The sequence below is a fragment of the Myotis myotis genome, unplaced genomic scaffold (assembly GCF_014108235.1).
Source record: "Myotis myotis isolate mMyoMyo1 unplaced genomic scaffold, mMyoMyo1.p scaffold_m19_p_55, whole genome shotgun sequence".
In the NCBI taxonomy this organism is placed as follows: domain Eukaryota; kingdom Metazoa; phylum Chordata; class Mammalia; order Chiroptera; family Vespertilionidae; genus Myotis; species Myotis myotis.
This window is the reverse complement of record NW_023416363.1, coordinates 116,445-133,380: the sequence shown is the minus strand read 5'-3', so window position 1 is coordinate 133,380 and position 16,936 is coordinate 116,445. Positions and strand designations below refer to the sequence as shown.

The following is a 16,936-nucleotide window of genomic DNA, read 5'->3' as shown; positions in this document are numbered from 1 at the left end:
CTTGAGTGGGGTCCTACCTTTTTCATTTCCCAATGCCACTGCTCCCCAGCCACCACCTGCAGCAACAGTATTTACAAAGGTCAGTGCCTGGTATCATCATGCCATCTGCAGTGCCTGGAAAATTACATTCCCCAAAGGGCAATGTGCCTAATGATGGCTGGGTTTAGACAATGAAAACCCAGGAGCACATGGTCCCAGTGCTTATTGGTTTGGGCAGGACTTGCGTTATCTTCCACGTGGTGGTTATTTTGACCTTTTTATTGTGTTTATGGAGGCAGAGGGTCCAGGACTGGGTTACAACCAGGAAGGGGCTTCATGGGCAGCGGCCCAGCTGTGCAGGGTGTGTCAGGCTTGTGGAGCCCACACTTGCCGGATTAAGTCCTCTGTGCCTCCCAGACTTCTCTCTCCTGAAAGGGTTCAACTCAACCTCATCCCATTCACCCTCCATCCGACGGTGCTAGGGCGCATCTGGTTCTGCAGCCCAGGTCACAGTGTCAAGAACAGTTAGTCCTTCGTGGGTGACGTTCCCTGTGGTGCGGTAAAGGGGCTGTGGGCCGCACACAATGCCACTGTGAGGACATGGTGGTGCGGCTGAGCCAGGATTGTTCAGCAAAACCCAGGCCTGTTTTTGTGTCTAAAGGCGACATCAGGAGGTAAGGTTGTGCATGAGGAGTTTTACTTTCATTCTCAGGAAGCCGGGGTCATCGTTTGCCGTGATCAGTAGATGGACATTGTGTGAGGCAGGGTTCTGACATTTGCCCAAAACTGCCCAGAGGAAGAACAGTCTAGAAGGGAGAGGCCAGCAGGAGGGCAGTAAGCAGGACAGTGTAGGTGATGAGGTCACTGGCAGGTGCACACTGGACTGACCGCTGAGGGCTGCAGGCATCACCCGGCCCGGGGTGTGGGCCAGGGTCCTGGGTAGCCTGAGCCCCTGGGTCCTGGGGTGGGTTGCCAGGCCCTCAACAGCCCTTTAGTTCCCAAAGTTTACTGGGGGTGCAGAGCCGCTGAGGGGCCTGGGCTGTGGACCTGATTTCAGAGCCTCACACTCTGTGGCCTCTGAGGTCCTGGGGTCCTGGGGCTGTCCAGCCCCTTCTTACCTTGGGAACTGGGACCTTGGAGAAACACTCAGCCCTGAATCCTGAGTCATGTGGGTGAGGACACTAGGGGGCGCCAGCTCCCCTCCTGCAAGTGCCCGGACCAGGAGCAGGTGGGCGACCAACAGGGACTGAAGGAGGAGGAGGTGGGGGCCGCAGGTGCCCTGCGTGGCGAAAGCCAGGTGCCTTCACCCCGCAAGACGCAGCAGCCTCCCAGTCCGAAGGGCAGGGGCAGATGGAGGGCGGCAGGTCTCCTGAGCTGCAGGAGGAGGAAGGACAGGCCTAGAGAGAAGGCCCCAGCTGAGCCCTACTATATATTTTTAATAAAATGTAATGTGTATTTTTATTGTCCATGGTGTTGAGATGTCTCCCATTCCCCTGTGCATATGTTCTTTGGGGGTCTCTCCCCGTCCCCCTTCCCCTGGAGGGGGGCCTGTCGGTCTGTCCCCGTGAACCCGGCCTCTGGTCTCATCTCCTCCTCCCCCAGCGCCAGTGGCAGCGCCAAGTCACCTTCACTCCCCGAGGTCACACCCAGGGCTCCGGGAGAAAACTACATCACCCAGAAGGAACTGCGCCCGCTTCCGCTGAGGTAGGTGCATTTGGGTTCCAGCAGTTTCCGTTAGGGCGGGACTTCCGGTACCGTCTTCTTGGCGGACATTGTGGCTTCCGGTAACGGACCTGCAGGGTTCGGTGCGCGCGCGGCTGAGCGTTGGTGGCTCGAAGGAGGAGGCGGGGGAGGCAGGGTCCCCGCTGCGCAGGGCGGGCCTGAGGCTGGTTGAGCCCCAACACCCGGGACTGGGGTCCCCGAGCCTCCCCGACTCCTCTCCGCCGACAGAGGCCCCTCGGCCTCTCCCCATCGGACCCTCCAGCCTCGGGGCCGGCGCCGCTCGGGTCCCGCCGCCCAGGGCGCAGCGTCCAGCGCAGTGAGTCCCCGTGGGGCCCCGGGGTGTGAGGGGAGGGCGGGCGCCGGGCTGCGGGGCCGCCGGGGGAGGCCGTGGGGGCTGAGCCGGGAGGGGGCACCCCGGCTTGGTTTGTGTCTAAAGGCGACCGAGAGGCCGAGCGGCGGGTCCGGGAGGAGGTTCGCTTCCTGTCAGGGCGCCGGGGCCGGGGGTGGTTGTGAACAAAGAGGGACCTTGAGCCCCGAGGGAGGCGGCCTCACCCGCCCGGGGCCGGGCCAGGGCCCTGAGCAGCCGGAGCCCCTGGGTCCTGGGGTGGGTGCCCGGCCCTCAGCCCTTTCGTTCCCACCGGTTCCTGCGGGGGCAGAGCCGCTGGGGGACGGGGCTGGGGGCTCCTGTCAGGGCCTCACTCTCTGGTGGCCTCTGAGGTCGTGGTGCCCGTGGGGCCGTCGGCCCCTCTTCCCGCCCTGGGCCCCGGGGACACTCAGCCCAGAGTCCGAAGGCCACGGCTGGGGTTTATGACGTGGACCCTGCTTTTGGCAACGAGTGGAATGAGAGGTGGGGGTTCCTCCCAGACACAGGGACCAGAATGTGCGAAGGCTCAGAGTGAAGACTGAGGTGGTTCAGGAACGGGCAGGTGTCCTTTTAAAAATATACACTTTTATTGATTTTAGACATAGACAGGGAGAGGGAGAGAGACAGAGAAACATCCATGAGCGAGAAACAAGGATGGATGGGTTGCAGCCATGTGAGCTGACCAGGACCCGGTGCCTGCAACCTCTCAGTGCATCATTGGTCGGTGCTCAGGCAACTGAGACCCATCAGCCAGGGCTGTAGATGACCTCAGTATAGGGAATCATGGGCCCTAGCTGGTTTGGCTCAGTGGATGGAGCTCGACCTGTGGACTGAAAGTTCCCAGGTTCGATTCAGGTCCAGGTCACATGCCCAGGTTGTGGGCTCGATCCCCAGTAGGGGGCGTGCAGGAGGCAGCCGATCAATGATTTCTCATTGCTGTTTCTATCTCCCTCTCCGTTCCTTTCAGAAATCAATAAAAATTTATTAAAAAATATATAGGGTCCCTAGCCGGTTTGGCCGAGTGGAAAGAGCATCGACCTGTGGACTGAAGTGTCCCAGGTTCCATTCTGGTTGAGGGCACATGCCTGGGTTGCGGGCTCGATCCCCACTAGGGGGCGTGCAGGAGGCAGCCAAACAATGATTCTCATCATTGATGTTTCTATCTCTCTCTCCCTGTCTCTTCCTCTCTGAAATCAATAAAAATTTATTTAAAAATATATAGGGGATCATGCTCAGGATGATAATGGTAAATCGTTGCTCAGATGGCATAGTGTGGGTCTGAGGACTGGCTTTCCTGCCGGGGCCCCTGTTTGTGGGAGGCGGGTGTCACAGCACAGCATAGGGACTGAGTGGTCACGTAGAGTGTTGGGGAGAGAATGGTTTCCCAGTGGCCAAGGCCTTTAAAGATGAGTGGACGTGAGATGAATTGGAGGCTGAAGAGTAATTCCAACAAGAGGAGATGAGAGTTGGTGCATAGTCTCTAAACACTCACCAGGGTTTTGCTGTGACCCTTGGTGTGGACTGGGGTATTGCAGTCAATCTTGTGGGTTAGCTTAGAGGCTTGAGTGTTTATGTGTGAGACTCACTGGGCTTGGTGCAGAGGGCTATCGGGGCTGGGACTTGAGTGACGGGTATGTGGAGAGATGTTGGCTGTGACTGCTGAAGGGAGTAGAAGTGCAACAGCAATGGAGGTGGACTCTGGATATCTGAGGTCTGATTGTGGCCTTTTGTGTGTTTATAAAAATTCTTTATTGTTGAAAGTCTTATAAATGTCTCCTTTTTCCCTATTGACCTCTCCTGCCCACTCTCACCCTCCTGCCTTCTGTGCCCATTGGTTATGCTAATATGTATCTATACAAGTACTTTGGTTAACCTCTTCCCTCTCCTCCTCCCCTTCCCTGTCTTATGTCTTAGGTTGACTGTTCAATGCTTCCATGTCTCTGGATTTATTTTTGTTCCATCTGTTTAAGTTGTTTGTTATATTCGACAAATGAATGAGATGATGTGATATTTATCTTTCTCTCTCATTGGCTTACTTAGTTTAGGTCCATCCGCTATTGCAAATGGTAAGAGCTCTTTTTTATAGCAGCCTAGTGTTCCATTGTGTAAATGTACCACAGTTATTTAATCCACTCATCTGCTAATGGGCACTTAGGCCGTTTCCAAATCTTAGCTATTGTCAATTGTGCTGCTGTGAACATAGGAGTGCATATACAGGCAGTCCTCGGGTTATGTCGAGTGTGACGTATGTCGTTTCGGGGTTAGGTCACCATCTCCCATTTATTTATTTATTTATTTAAATATATTTTATTGATTTTTTACAGAGAGGAAGGGAGAGGGATAGAGAGTTAGAAACATGGATGAGAGAGAAACATCAATGAGCTGCCTCCTGCACACCCCCTACTGGGGATGAGCCTGCAACCAAGGTACATGCCTTTGATTGGAATTGAACCTGGGACCCTTCAGTCCTCACGCCGATGCTCCATCCACTGAGCCAAACCGGTTGGGGCTTCCATTTATTTATTAAACAAAAAGCTCAGTCATTTCAACATATGTACATATGTGCTTTATATTTTTTATTATTCATTTACCACAAGTAAAGGTCAGGAATTGTTATCTTTCTTTTAAAATTTTTTCACTGTTTCACTTCATTATTGCTGTGTATGAGCTCCATGTGAGTGACGCAGGTGCTTAGGTAGGTGGGTTTTGACTTATGGCGAAAGTCTCATTACGTCGCACTGTAGTAACAGATCTGCGATGTAACCCGAAAACCTACTGTATTCTTTCTCATCGATGCTTCTGATTTTTTGGGATATATTCCTAGAAGTGGGATTACTGGGTCAAGTGCAATTTCCATTTTTAATTCTTTGAGGAAAGTCCATACTGTTTTCCCCAGTGACTGTGCAACTCTACATTCCCACCAGCAGTGCAGGAGGGTTCCTTGTTCTTCACATTCTCGCCACCACTTGTGTTTTGTTGATTTGTTGATGATAGCCATTTTGACAGGTGTGAAATGATACCTTATTGTCATTTTGATTTGCATCTCTCAGATGATTAGTGACTTTGAGCATGTTTTCATATGTCTCTTGGCCTCTTCTGTTTGTTCTTTTTCAAAAAGTATCTATTTAGGTCCTTTGCCCATTTTTTACTGTATTGTGTATCTTCCTTTTGTGAAGTTGTATGAGTTCCCTATATTTTGTAGATTAAATCCTTATTGGATGTAACATTGGCAAATATGTTCTCCCATGCAATGGGTTCTCTTGTTGTTTTGTTGATGGTTTCTTTTGCTGTACAGAAGCTTTTTAGTTTGATGTAGTCCCATTTGTTTATTTTCTCCTTAGTTTCCATTTTCCTGGGAGATGTATCCGTAAACATATTGCTACGAAAATTGAGTTTTTGCTGCCTATGGATTCTTCTAAGATTCCAAGATTTTTATGGTTTCCTGTCTTAGGTTTAAGTCTTTTATCCATTTTGAGTTTATTCTTGTGTAAGGTGGTGTTATATTCCAAGTACAGAACATAGATGGTGCTACATGCCAGGTCCAGAGCATAGATGCCATTTATCTACCCACCTACCTGTTGTTTAGGGCTGTTAGAGTGATCCATAGGAATGAGGTAGCATACATCAGTGTGACTCAGGCTTGCAAATCTCCACTTGCATGGGAAAGGGAGAAGGGTAAGACAGAAATAGATTATGGAGGTGGTGAACTATAATTTTGGAAAAGAAGGTGATTAGGAAACAACCGGTTCTCATCCTCACAACAGCAAATTTGTGTTATCTCTGAAGTTGTGCCTCTGAGAATGAAGCTGTGTAAGAGAAGTGTGTTTCAAAGAATTATGTGGAGCAGGTACTGCAAAGTGGTGGCCTTTGCACTCTGGGGTGGGGCGAAAGGGTGAAATGAAAGTAGAAAGTGACTTTGATGAAACCAAATCCTTGTGGCTTTTCTGATGTGGGGAGTAGAGGGAGCCACTGGATGTGGAGGGTGGGGAGTATGACACAAATAAAATTTTAGGAGAGAAGCTGATCAAGAACTTAAGTGTCCCCGTTATGACAGGATATGAACTTTGAGGACGTGATGATTGCCTTCTATCAGGAGGGGGCCTCCTTGATGAGGCTCAGAGTCTTCTGTGATGTGATGCTAGAAGTGTTTGCACTTGTAGCATCTGTAGGTAAGACTTTCACATCTGGCTTAATGTCCTAAAGTGATGTCCTCACTTCCTGTATTCTCCAGTGTAACTTTCTTTCTCCCACAGCCAGTCCATGGACTCTGCTGGTTCACCTCCCTTTCTTGTCCGCTGTGCTGCGGCTGCCAGTGCTGAGCTTTGTGGAGAGTCCTGAGCAATGAACTCCTCGAGCATCCCTAACACCCATTGTTTCTCAAAAGGCAGAAAGTGTCTGGAGTCACGAATTTTACAGACAGCTTCCCCTCAGAGGTATGGACCATCATCCTGAGGGGGCACCAAGCTGGTGGGCATCCTGCCCCTTCTCTCCTGGCAGGTAGGCCTGGCTGGCCTCTGATTATCGGGAGATGGTGGTCTTTCCGAAGAGGTCACTTAGCACGTCATCCCGGAAACTGGGGGAGTGTCCTCCAGAGAAGAGAGGAAGAACTGAAAGGCAAGCAAAGGGCAGGAGTGTCCTCAGAGAGCCCTCCCTTTCCCTACCCACCTCTCCCAGACGTCCCCTGTGCAGGCCACGATGCCAGGACCAAAATTTCCACTCCTACTCGGCCTGTTCACAGCCTAGCATCACCCCAACACACAGCGTTCTTGGTCAGGATGGCTGTGGCTTGGTGGCTGGGTCAGTGGAGGCACCTGTGCGGTCTAGGCTGCCTCTATGGGGGGCCCCTCTCTTTGGAATTAGGTCCCCAGGGCCTGGGGCAGAGAAGGACAGTGACAGATGGGGCTGCAACATCCCATGCCAAGGTAGGGCGATCCCACCAAGGCCTAGAAGCAGAGGCAGCAGGGAACACGGAGCCCTGAGTCAAAAGTGGGGCCGCGTTCCTCACAGGCTGTGGTCTGAATGGGAGCCCCTGGCTGCAGACCTGAGCTGAGGCCCTGGGAGGCCAGCCCTTGCTCTATCCATGGCTCAGAAGGTGAGCCCTGAGCAGCTGGGAGAAAATCCTCATCTCTGCATGGTGATTTTGACCGCAAAATCAGTTTTACCTTGTATTTTGTGCTTTTCTCCAATCTCTGAATTTTCTACCATGAACATATAGTCTTGTCAAAGGTAATTGAAGAAAAAAGAATTAGGGAAAGAACCCCTAAAAGACCTTCAACTCACTCATAGTAAGTCAGGGGATGGGCTCTCCAAATACAAGTGGAAAATGCATGCGGTTGGAGTTCTAGTAGCATTAGGACAAGGCTATTTTGCCCAGAGTCTGGCTCCAGGCCGCCTGAGGACTCTGTGCCTAGAGCCACGCCCACTGTTGGGATTCCTGCCCCTTCCACACTCTCCTAGGACCTACCCCCCAGCCCTCCAGCCATTCAGTGTCTGCACTCAGTGTCTTCACTCCGTGAAGTTTGAAGCACCCACCTATTACCACTTGAAATGAAGGGGAAATTTGGCTTTAAGTCTGGTGCAATGGACCAGACAAGCATCCACTGTATGAAGTCAGCATGTGGAGCAGAGAGGAGGAGATGTTCAGACAGCAGCAAAGGCAGAGAGATATTGAGTTCCCAGCAGCTCACTCGGGAGAAGGCGAAGGGCAGCCCAGCACTTGGCAGCTCAGGAATCAGATCAGGTGCATGAGATCGAGTCAGTGCCGCATCCACCGAATGGGACAGTGTGATGGTCACGCATTTACTTTTATGGCGACCTTTTTATATTCTGACACTGCTTTGCCATTGAGAGGACCGATTATAACCTTTCCTTTTAAAATAAAGGCAAGTGGAAATGGTGAGTCGATTTGAGGGGAAAGATGTAAGTAATCACAGAGGTGATATAAGCAGGGCAACGTCAGAGAGATGGTACAAGGATGACTGGAGACAAAAGGCCGTAGCTCAAGGCATCTGGACCAGCACTCCCAGCTCTGTCAGTGACTGTGAGCTGAGGTTCTGTCTGTCCACTGCTGCTCTCACTGCAGCATCCAAGATGTCGCACACCCTTAGCACAGCCCTAATGTCACTCTGGGCTGAATCCTGGCTTGGCAAACTCGATCCAGTTGTGCAAAATGCTTGGGTGGAGCAATAAATACTTCAAAACATAAAACATATCTGAAAGGGGACTTACTTGTAAAAGCCAAAGATTTCCTGCTCTGACAATGAGCTTGGAATAAAGGGCAGCAGTTTGTGATTTAGCTGCTCAAAAATTGCTCTTCAGAGAAAATCTTCCAATGGAGGCCGCAAATGTGATAAAGCACAGTGACTGCTGATGAGCTCTGCACTGCACACGGGCATGACCTTCAAGCTGCAGGTTCTCGAGAGGGGGTAGCAATCAGCCTGGGGACTTCCTGAGCACGGACATTTTGGCCCAAGGACCTCTGTGTGTGTCCCGAGGCTCCTGTAAAACTGCACTGTGCTGGAGTACGGCCCAAAGGCTGTGACCATTCATCTCTTCTAAAATCAGAACCCACATTGGCTACTTCACCTTGGGGTCAGCAGGAGGCATCCACTCTGTGTCATCTGGCCTTTAGGTACGGGAGTATTTTGTTATTTGTGGGGTTTCTAACGTACTGGTTTTTTGTGTGCTTGCTTTTTTATTTAATTTCAGAAATGAAGGAGGGTATACAGTGAAGATACTAATAAATGGAAAGGTTCGGAAATCCATAGGGTCGAAAAAACTGAAAGGCTAGTTAGGAGAGGGTGGCATGTCAGCAGAAGAACAAAATCTGATAAGAACAGATACTACACTTGATCTTAGCCAAAAGGCCGAGAAGCGATGAGAACAAAATCTTAGACGTTTAGACAGAGCTCTACAGCCTAAAGGAGACTTGTCCTTGCTTTTCCTTCTCCAAAAGTGACTCTCTTTGCACCCAATTGCTAAATTGTTATTCCCGGATAACCCAAGAGAGGAAGGGAAAAAAACCCACACGACAACAAATGAAACCACAGTTCCTAAATGTACTTGGAAAATGCGAATCCTCTCCGCTCAGCAGTGATGGAAACATTGCACAGGGGAAAATCAGAATCAGGACTCAAGTGAGTCATTTATGCTCTGACTCCATTTAATGAATGTAGTGGCACCTAAGTAAAGCACGTGAGGAGAATTCTATATATCTCAAAAAATATCCTCGTGTGAACTTTAAAGAAAGTGAAAATAAGTAAATGAAAATAGTGAATCTAAAGAGTAATAAATTGCAGCTAACCGGAAATGGAGGCTTTCCAATGTCACAAGAAGGACCTCATCTGGGTTCTAATCCTGGCTCTGGTGTGGAGCAGCACTGTGCTTACACAACTCGCTTCCTTTCCTCATCGATGCCTCAATGTCCCTGTCAACAGAAGGGACAGGTGGGAGAGCGGAAATTCTGTTCTTCTGTGATTTCAGCAGAGAGGTCTTGCAGGATTCATGGTGATTTGACCTCAGGGCTGGGCTTGGACAGGACAATGTGAAGGCCCAGGACCTGGGTCTCAGGCCCCAGCCTAGGGGAAGCCCTGCAGGTCAGAGACCGGAAGTCGGGGTCCCAGACCACTCACCACCGGGGCTGCTGATCTCTGGAGAAGGGAATGTGTTTGTGAACCACTGTGCGGTCCAGTGACTCCAGAAGAATTTAGGGAAGACGAAGGTTCCTATGACTGAAGACCATGTGTGCTGGTCCAGGTGTCTGGCTCAAGCTTCCTTACCAAACACACACTAGGTTTTCTAGGTCCTAAAATCTTGAGACAAAACCCGATACTCCTGCTTTAGTGGCTCTAAACCACAGACTCTCTGTCCCCTTACACAGCCTCATGGCCAGCTGGCATTCACCATCCCTCACAGGAGAACCCTGAGGGCAGGATGGAAAGAAACTCTGAATTGGCTCAGTGCTGGGAGGGACCTGCCATCGCGTAGAAGATGCAGGCCTAACAAACTGCTCACTGCTCTAGATGCTACAGCTTTCCCCACTCGTGAAGATGCAAGCTTCCTGTTCTGTATTTAAGTTACTGCTGCTTGAATCAACTCAATTCTTGGGAATAGGATCCTGGGACTTCTTTGGATCCGTAATTGTGTTCTCTTCTTCCTTTATTGTATGTAAGGCATTGGACTTGTCGCTGTAATCAGGCGAAAGAAAAAGGTCTTGTTTTTAAAACAAAACATGTAAGTTGACTCACTGGCCCAGGCTGGGACCGGGCCGAGAAAGGCCGGTGGCATATCTGGGACTCAGACATCACGGTGCTCATGACCGTCATGATCACGGAGTTGGGAATAAGGAGATGGAAGCACGTGATGTGGGTCTGGGAACCCTAAACGTCACCATCTGCTGAAGCATCGAGGGTCAAGCTGTACATCATTTCAGGAGAGCAAACCTTGAACCATCTGAACCTCAGCTCAGAAATGCCTGGGCCTTGACAGGTCAGACCCTGGTTTTCTTGCTTGAAAATGATTCTGCTGGATTGAGGCAGCTGCTCAGGCTCCTTCGGCCATGAATCTGATGAGTTCTCACCTAATTTGAGGGCTCTTCTGAGAGTCACCATGAAGTGAGCAGCCCGTGAACAGTGATGGCTCACAAACCACTTTGCCTCTGACCACTGACCTTGCTCTGCTCCCAGCATCTGTGGCTCCGCATCTGTTCTTCTAATCTCTGTTCTCCTCTTCCCACAGCCCTGCTGCTGGGCCTTCTGCTAGAGCGCTTTCCTGTCTGGCTCTGACTGACCCCCACCCTTAGGCACACAAACTCACGGAGGGCAGGCCCCGCAACCTTCCCCGTGCTGCGGAAGACTCCACTCTGAGCAGACTCTGGAAGCCTCCCAACTCCCTGGCCTCCTGCAGACACTGTCTAATGCAGAACCATCATCAGATCTTCCTCCTGGGTTCCAGGCCCTGCTCTTCTAGTTAGCACCTGCCTGACCTCTGTTGCTAATTTTTACCAGTTCCATTAGAGAGAGCCCATTTCAGGCCCCAGTTTTTTCTACTCTAAAACTAGAGTGTGGTTTTCCATGTAAACCATCCTTGGTAGGTGGTGTGCCCTTTGTACACAACGTCGGAGAACGGTGAAGCATCACCATGACCTTGGGGGCTGGGCCAGTGCTCCTGTGGTCACTGTGACCATCTCTCTGTCCTTCATGGCCATCCATTTCCGATCACAAGCAAGGACACTCCAGCAGCACAGCACCGAGGGGTGAAGACCACCCTGGACCCACCAGATGCATCTCAGATTACTTGACGTCTAAACCACAAGGTGTCCAGCACCCAGCCTCTTCCTCCTGCCTCATCTCTGTCAGCTCCCTCAGACTTGCTGGCCAGCATCTCTTAAACACTCACTCCCAGTGAATCCCAATCATTAGTGTGGCACAGATGCCTTCCACAGCTGAGCGCTGCCTGCTCCAGCCTTTCCTTCTGCTACTGCCTGCACTTCCCTGCACACAGACCACCCCACGCTCCAACTTCACCTCCTCCACCTCCTGCCCCATAGGCTAGCCTTGTCCCCATCCAGGTCAGCAGCAGAATTCCAACTCCCACCACCTGCTGCATTCTCTGCCTCCATGGAGCTCCTCAACACCTATGTGGTGTGCACACAGCTCTGCTCACAGTCCATCACACCTCATGGTTCCTGGCCATCGGGTCACCGGTTCTGCATGCCTCACAGGGCCTACACCACAGCCAGGTGTGTGTCCTGTCGGCAGAGGGAGGACAACCATGGCGTACCCACAACCCTCCTCCAGCCCATCAAGGGGAAATCAGACACAGGAATGGTTCAGCCTGGGTGCTGAATTCCCTCCCTAGGTGCCCCTGTCATATTTTTAAATTGAACTTAATTCCAGAAGCAGATGGAGAATTGTCTGGCAATGGGCAGTGTCTTTGAAAAGCCAACAAAAGCCAAACACCCGCCCTTGCAAAAAGCTAGACCCATTGCAGGAAACAGGAGGATGTGCTGGGAAGAAGGTCTGTCCCTTGCCCTTGGGACTGCAGGGCTCCACGGGGCTCTCTGACCAGAATGTGGATGCCTGGGCGTGGAGCTGGACGCCAGGAGCCCTGTGTGGACAGGCGTGGGTGAGCCCCGCCCCTTACATGCACTGAGCCTTGTTCTCCGCACTCTCTCCTAGAAGGTTCCGCTTCTGCTCGGCCAACATCTTGATCTGGCTCCTCATGTGACGTTTCTCTTCTTCCCAAGTCTGCCTCACGCAGGTGAGCACTTAAAACCCAGATCAGCAACATCTCCCACACCACACGCCCCTGTGACTCCACTGCTGGGAATCTGCTCCCAAAAGAAGAAAAAGGCCACGTCACAGAGATTCCATTTCGGTGTGATCACACCCGTTGGATGGTCCAACACGGCCCACAACATGGGATGGCCAAGTGCACTTTCCAATCAGGCAGCCAGTCTGAGCTGAGACGCGCCTGCACTGCAACGCATGCAGCCGGTTCTGAGGATTTAACAATGTAAACTCTCCCATTCATCAGCTGCCCTGCAGGGGCAGAGGCGGTTACCTGTGTACCTCCTGCCGCAGCTTCTCGTTCTCCTGTGCGGCCAGGGCCTTGGCCTCCTTCTCCTGCAGCAGGGCTCCTGCTTGGTGGTCAGGAGCCTCCTCAGCTCCTGTAGCGCTGCCTCCTGTTGGAGCTGGTCCTGCTGCCTGAGGAGGGAACCCCACCCGCCAGGCACAGACTCGCAGGAGCCTGCACAGCCTCTCTGAGTGGCTTCACTGCAGAGCTGAGGAAGGCGGGGAAGGGCGGGGTCTCCTCCAGCCCCAGACCCCCACCTTCCCTCTCCCCAATGTTTCCCGAGGGTCCCTTCCAGTCCCTGTGAAGCAGAGGGTCCAAGGCAAACACGAGGGGCCAGAGCGAAGGGGAGACAGGAGCCCTGGGAATCCTGCGAGTCATCCCTCCAGTGGCTGGCACTCACCTCAGCCTGTCTGCGTGGCTCTTCTCCTTCACCGAGTCCTGTCAATGAACAAGACGACCAGTACCCCTGGGAGGCCATATTGCCCCATCTCCCTGCCCTGGCTGAGAATAGCTGGTCTGAGCTTCAGCAGAGCGAGCGAACTGGTCATCCAGGAATCACTGATCAGTGACCAGGACTCACCTGTTCCCCTGGACGCTCCCTCTGGCAGGCAGGGCGCCAGGGGGGCATGCGCTCTGGAGGGCCTACCTGCGCGGCCCTGTGCGCCCTCAGGGTGTGTATGATGTTGAACCATTGCTCAAGGTCTCCCTCCAGCTCTTCATTGAGGGTTTCCAAGTGCTGGCTGCTGGCCTTTTCCTTCTGGAGTTCCATCCCCAACTCTTCCACCTGCGGAGCCAGCGACCCAGCCCACAGTCAGGTCACACAGTGAACTTGGCTTTAAAGCAAACCCCACACCTGTCACCCCACGGGTCACCTGGCCCCCGGTTCGCCCATGTGTCCCGGACACCACCCAGTGTTACCTCCTTCCAGAGCTGCCAGTTCTCCTCCTGCAGCTCCGTGCACTTGACGCTGCTCTCCTGCAGGGCCAGAGAGGTGCCCCGAGCTCCTGGACTCTGCCCTGGAGGATCTGGTTTTCTTCCTCCAACGCCAGGATTCGGATGGAGGCTGAAGAGCAAAGTGGAGTCAGAGCCCAGATTCCAGAAGCTCCGCTTCCCCTCTCTGTCCCTAGCCTTGAGACGGCCCTCCTCCCAAGCCCTAGGTCTGCGCAGCTGAGGATGGTCAGCTGGGTGCCCTCCCTTTTTCCCAGGGTGCTGTTGCTGTCTGCACCTGAGGGTTCCTCGGGCGGTTATGGCCCCTCTGCTGGCTCAGCTGGGATTGTTAGGGGAGCAAGCAGAGCTTAAGAAGAAAGGTTTCTGTGGAGGTGACTATGCAAAACTTCAAGATGGCAGAACCGCTTTTTACTAATTCTAACCTGACTGTCTATTCAAGGATTTCAGAGACTGACAGAGACGGCAGAGTGATGTGTGGTCTGTGCCAGCCCTCAGAGTGAGGGCTCAGCTTGTGGGGTGGCCGGCTCGGTCATTGACCAGCATATCTGCAGGTGGAGATTCTCTGGGCGCATGGGCCCAGTACTACCAGCCCTGGGCCAGGTCCTTCGGGTGGAGAGTTTATTGTGCGATTTCATGATGGCACGGAAGAGCGAATGAGACAGGAGATGTAGATGGCTTGAAGAAGTCCAAACAAGATGAAAACCTAAGGTAGACACAGAAAAGGGCAGATTTCCTCCCTTGGTTTGAAGCAGTGGGAACAGAGAACAGAAAGGGAAGCACAGACCCCAGAAGAATGAGAGTTCCTGGCCCCATCCTGCCCCAGCAGGGGCGTGACTGTAGGTAAAGGAACGGGTGAGGGGCCAGGCGCTCCCTCACCTGTCCCTCCAGGGCCACATCCTCAGCCTGGGGAGCCTCCTCACACTGCACTGCTGCTACGGCTGCACCCCACCTGCTTCCTATCCCTCCACCCCCATTCCCGGGGCTGGAAGGACCTGGAGGGGACTCTGGCTTTCATGGCGGCACATCATGCGGGACCTTCTCATCGCCCAGCAAGGGTGCGGCACAGACCCTGAAGCCGGAACAGACTGAAGACCCGGAGAAGCAGGGAGCTCAGCAGGGGAGCAAACGCACCTTCGTGGCCCCAACTGCAGCTCAATGCTCACCACACACCAACACGCATGCTCTCAACGCACGAAAACATGGCAAAGCTGTGTCCTGACAAGGCTGCAAAGGGACACTAACCGCCTAAAACTCCACAAAGTCACAACCTGTGTGCATTCAAACAGCAGCTATGGAGCCTTCGCCTTAAAAATAACACTTTTAAAAATTGGGGTGACCCTGATGAGCAAAGCTCAGTGGTTGATCATGAGATCATGGAGCAATTCCGAGTCAGAGCACAGGCCCGGGTTACGGGCTCTATCCCTAGTGGGGGACATTCAGGAGGCAGCCGAGGAATGATTCTCATCACTGGTGCTTCTCTCTCTGTCCCTCCCTCTTCCTCTCTGAATCAATAAATACATATATTTGGAGAAAATTGGGGTGAAATATATACAACACAGAGTTCACTGTTTTCACCATTTTGCAGCGTACAGTTCTGTGGCATCTGATATGTTCCCATTGACCTGCACTCACCCCTCCACCTCCTGACTCTCAGTACCTCACACCAGGGCGCTGCACTCCTGGGAAGTAAGGGTGAGGGACCCCCCAGGGCAGCAGGGAGCTGATGACCAGCTTCCTTGCCCTCAAGTCCAGCGCCCCCAGCTCTCATGATGACACAGCCGTTAATCGGGAAAACAACAGTAGTTCTCTCCTGGGTGCTATGCTTACAAGCACCCCCAGAGCCAGAGCAATGAATGTCTTTAATAGACCAGGACAGCCATCCGATGCTGGTGCCCTGTGGGCCAGGCCTGCTTAGAGCTTCACTGTCTCCTCTCATGAGAGGCGCATAGCAATTCTGTAAGGCAGCTCCATTGCTCCCATTTTGCAGATAAGAAAACAGGTTTAAAAGAGGCCATCTGGCCAGCAGGTGGAGGAACCAGGACTGGAAGTCGAGCCTTTTTAACTCAGGAACCCACCACCATCCACGCAAAAGTTCATCTGCACTTTGTTCCAGGGCTGCCAGCTAAGCAGCAGGCGTGGGAACACCGACACGTCCCGGGCACTGGCCTGCAGGGGCTCACACACTACACCCAGTGTCCGCATCAGGGGCCTCTCCAACCCCAGCAGCCACCCTGGTCTCTGACAAGCATTTGGTCTGAGAGGGTCCCTGCCCCCGTCACCACTCGTGTGCTCCACCAGGGGGGCAGTGTGCTCCCCATGACCCTTAACTCCCAGAGCAGGGACTCCCATTTTGCCCATCCCTGGCCCCAGAAGAGCCAGGACACCCAACCACAGAACTACAGTGGGGCCTTGACTTATGAATGTCCCAACTAAAGCGTTTTTTGAGATACCAGCTGTCTCTGGGCTGTTTTTTTGCATTGAGTTGATAGAGTAATTTGAGTTAACGAGCTCCTTAACGAGCTTGGTCTCGGAATGAATTAAACTCCTAAGTCAAGACTCCGCTGTACCTTCTCACCCAGATTCACAGTTCAATGAACTGACTTCAGTTTGAAGCTGATGGGACCCCTTGAAGAGAAGGAATAGCCACCTGCTCTCAGCAGCCTCTCCATGACGCTGAGTGATGTGGATGAGAATTGGAAAAGCCGCCCCTCCCCACCCAGCCCAAGGCCCTCCTGCACCTGCTGAGCTCTAAGCGCACCTTCCCTGGGCTCTCAGGTGCACGGGTGCTGGTGCTGAGCACAGGACCTGCTTCCTGTTTGCTGGGGGCCTGTCTCCCTGCTGCACGGCCTGCCACCCCCCCCCCCCGCCCCCTCACCAACGGAACCCTCGCCTGGGTGCTAGAAGGGGCCCACACATGACAGGGAGTGGGAGAGACCTGAGAAGCAGACAGTTAGCAACCTCTGCCCAGGGAGACAGCAGACCGCACCCATGCGCCCGATTATGACATGAACGGAGGGAATCAGCCCAGGCTGCTGTTATAATGGGGGTCAGTGAGCACTGGGAAGGCTCCTGCCATGCAGAGCTTTCAATCCCCCATGGACAGATCTAAGGCAGCCTCTGGGGTCAGCGTGCTGTCATCTGGAATCTCCTGGGACTGTCCACACAGGCACTGAGAAAACTGGCAACACTTACTTTGTGGTTCATGTCCTGACTTCCAGGCTGCCGGACCCTTCATGTTCTCTGTGGGGAGAATGGCAATGGAACAGCCCAAATGGCCCCTGAATAACACCCTATTGACTTGGCTGAGGATGGGCTGATCCGGGAGATTCAGAGCCCAGGGCTCAGCTC

General features: G+C 52.8%; 1 long non-coding RNA gene and 1 pseudogene across 1 annotated transcript; one reads left to right on the top strand and one right to left on the bottom strand.

The window, feature by feature from the left end:
• Positions 1-1,771: 1,771 nt before the first annotated feature.
• On the top strand, positions 1,772-9,079 carry LOC118657465. Its single transcript, XR_004968017.1, has 2 exons — positions 1,772-2,017; positions 6,319-9,079. It is a non-coding gene; the product is annotated as an uncharacterized LOC118657465 (long non-coding RNA).
• LOC118657471 lies at positions 8,829-8,943 on the bottom strand (annotated as a pseudogene).
• Positions 9,080-16,936: the final 7,857 nt, after the last annotated feature.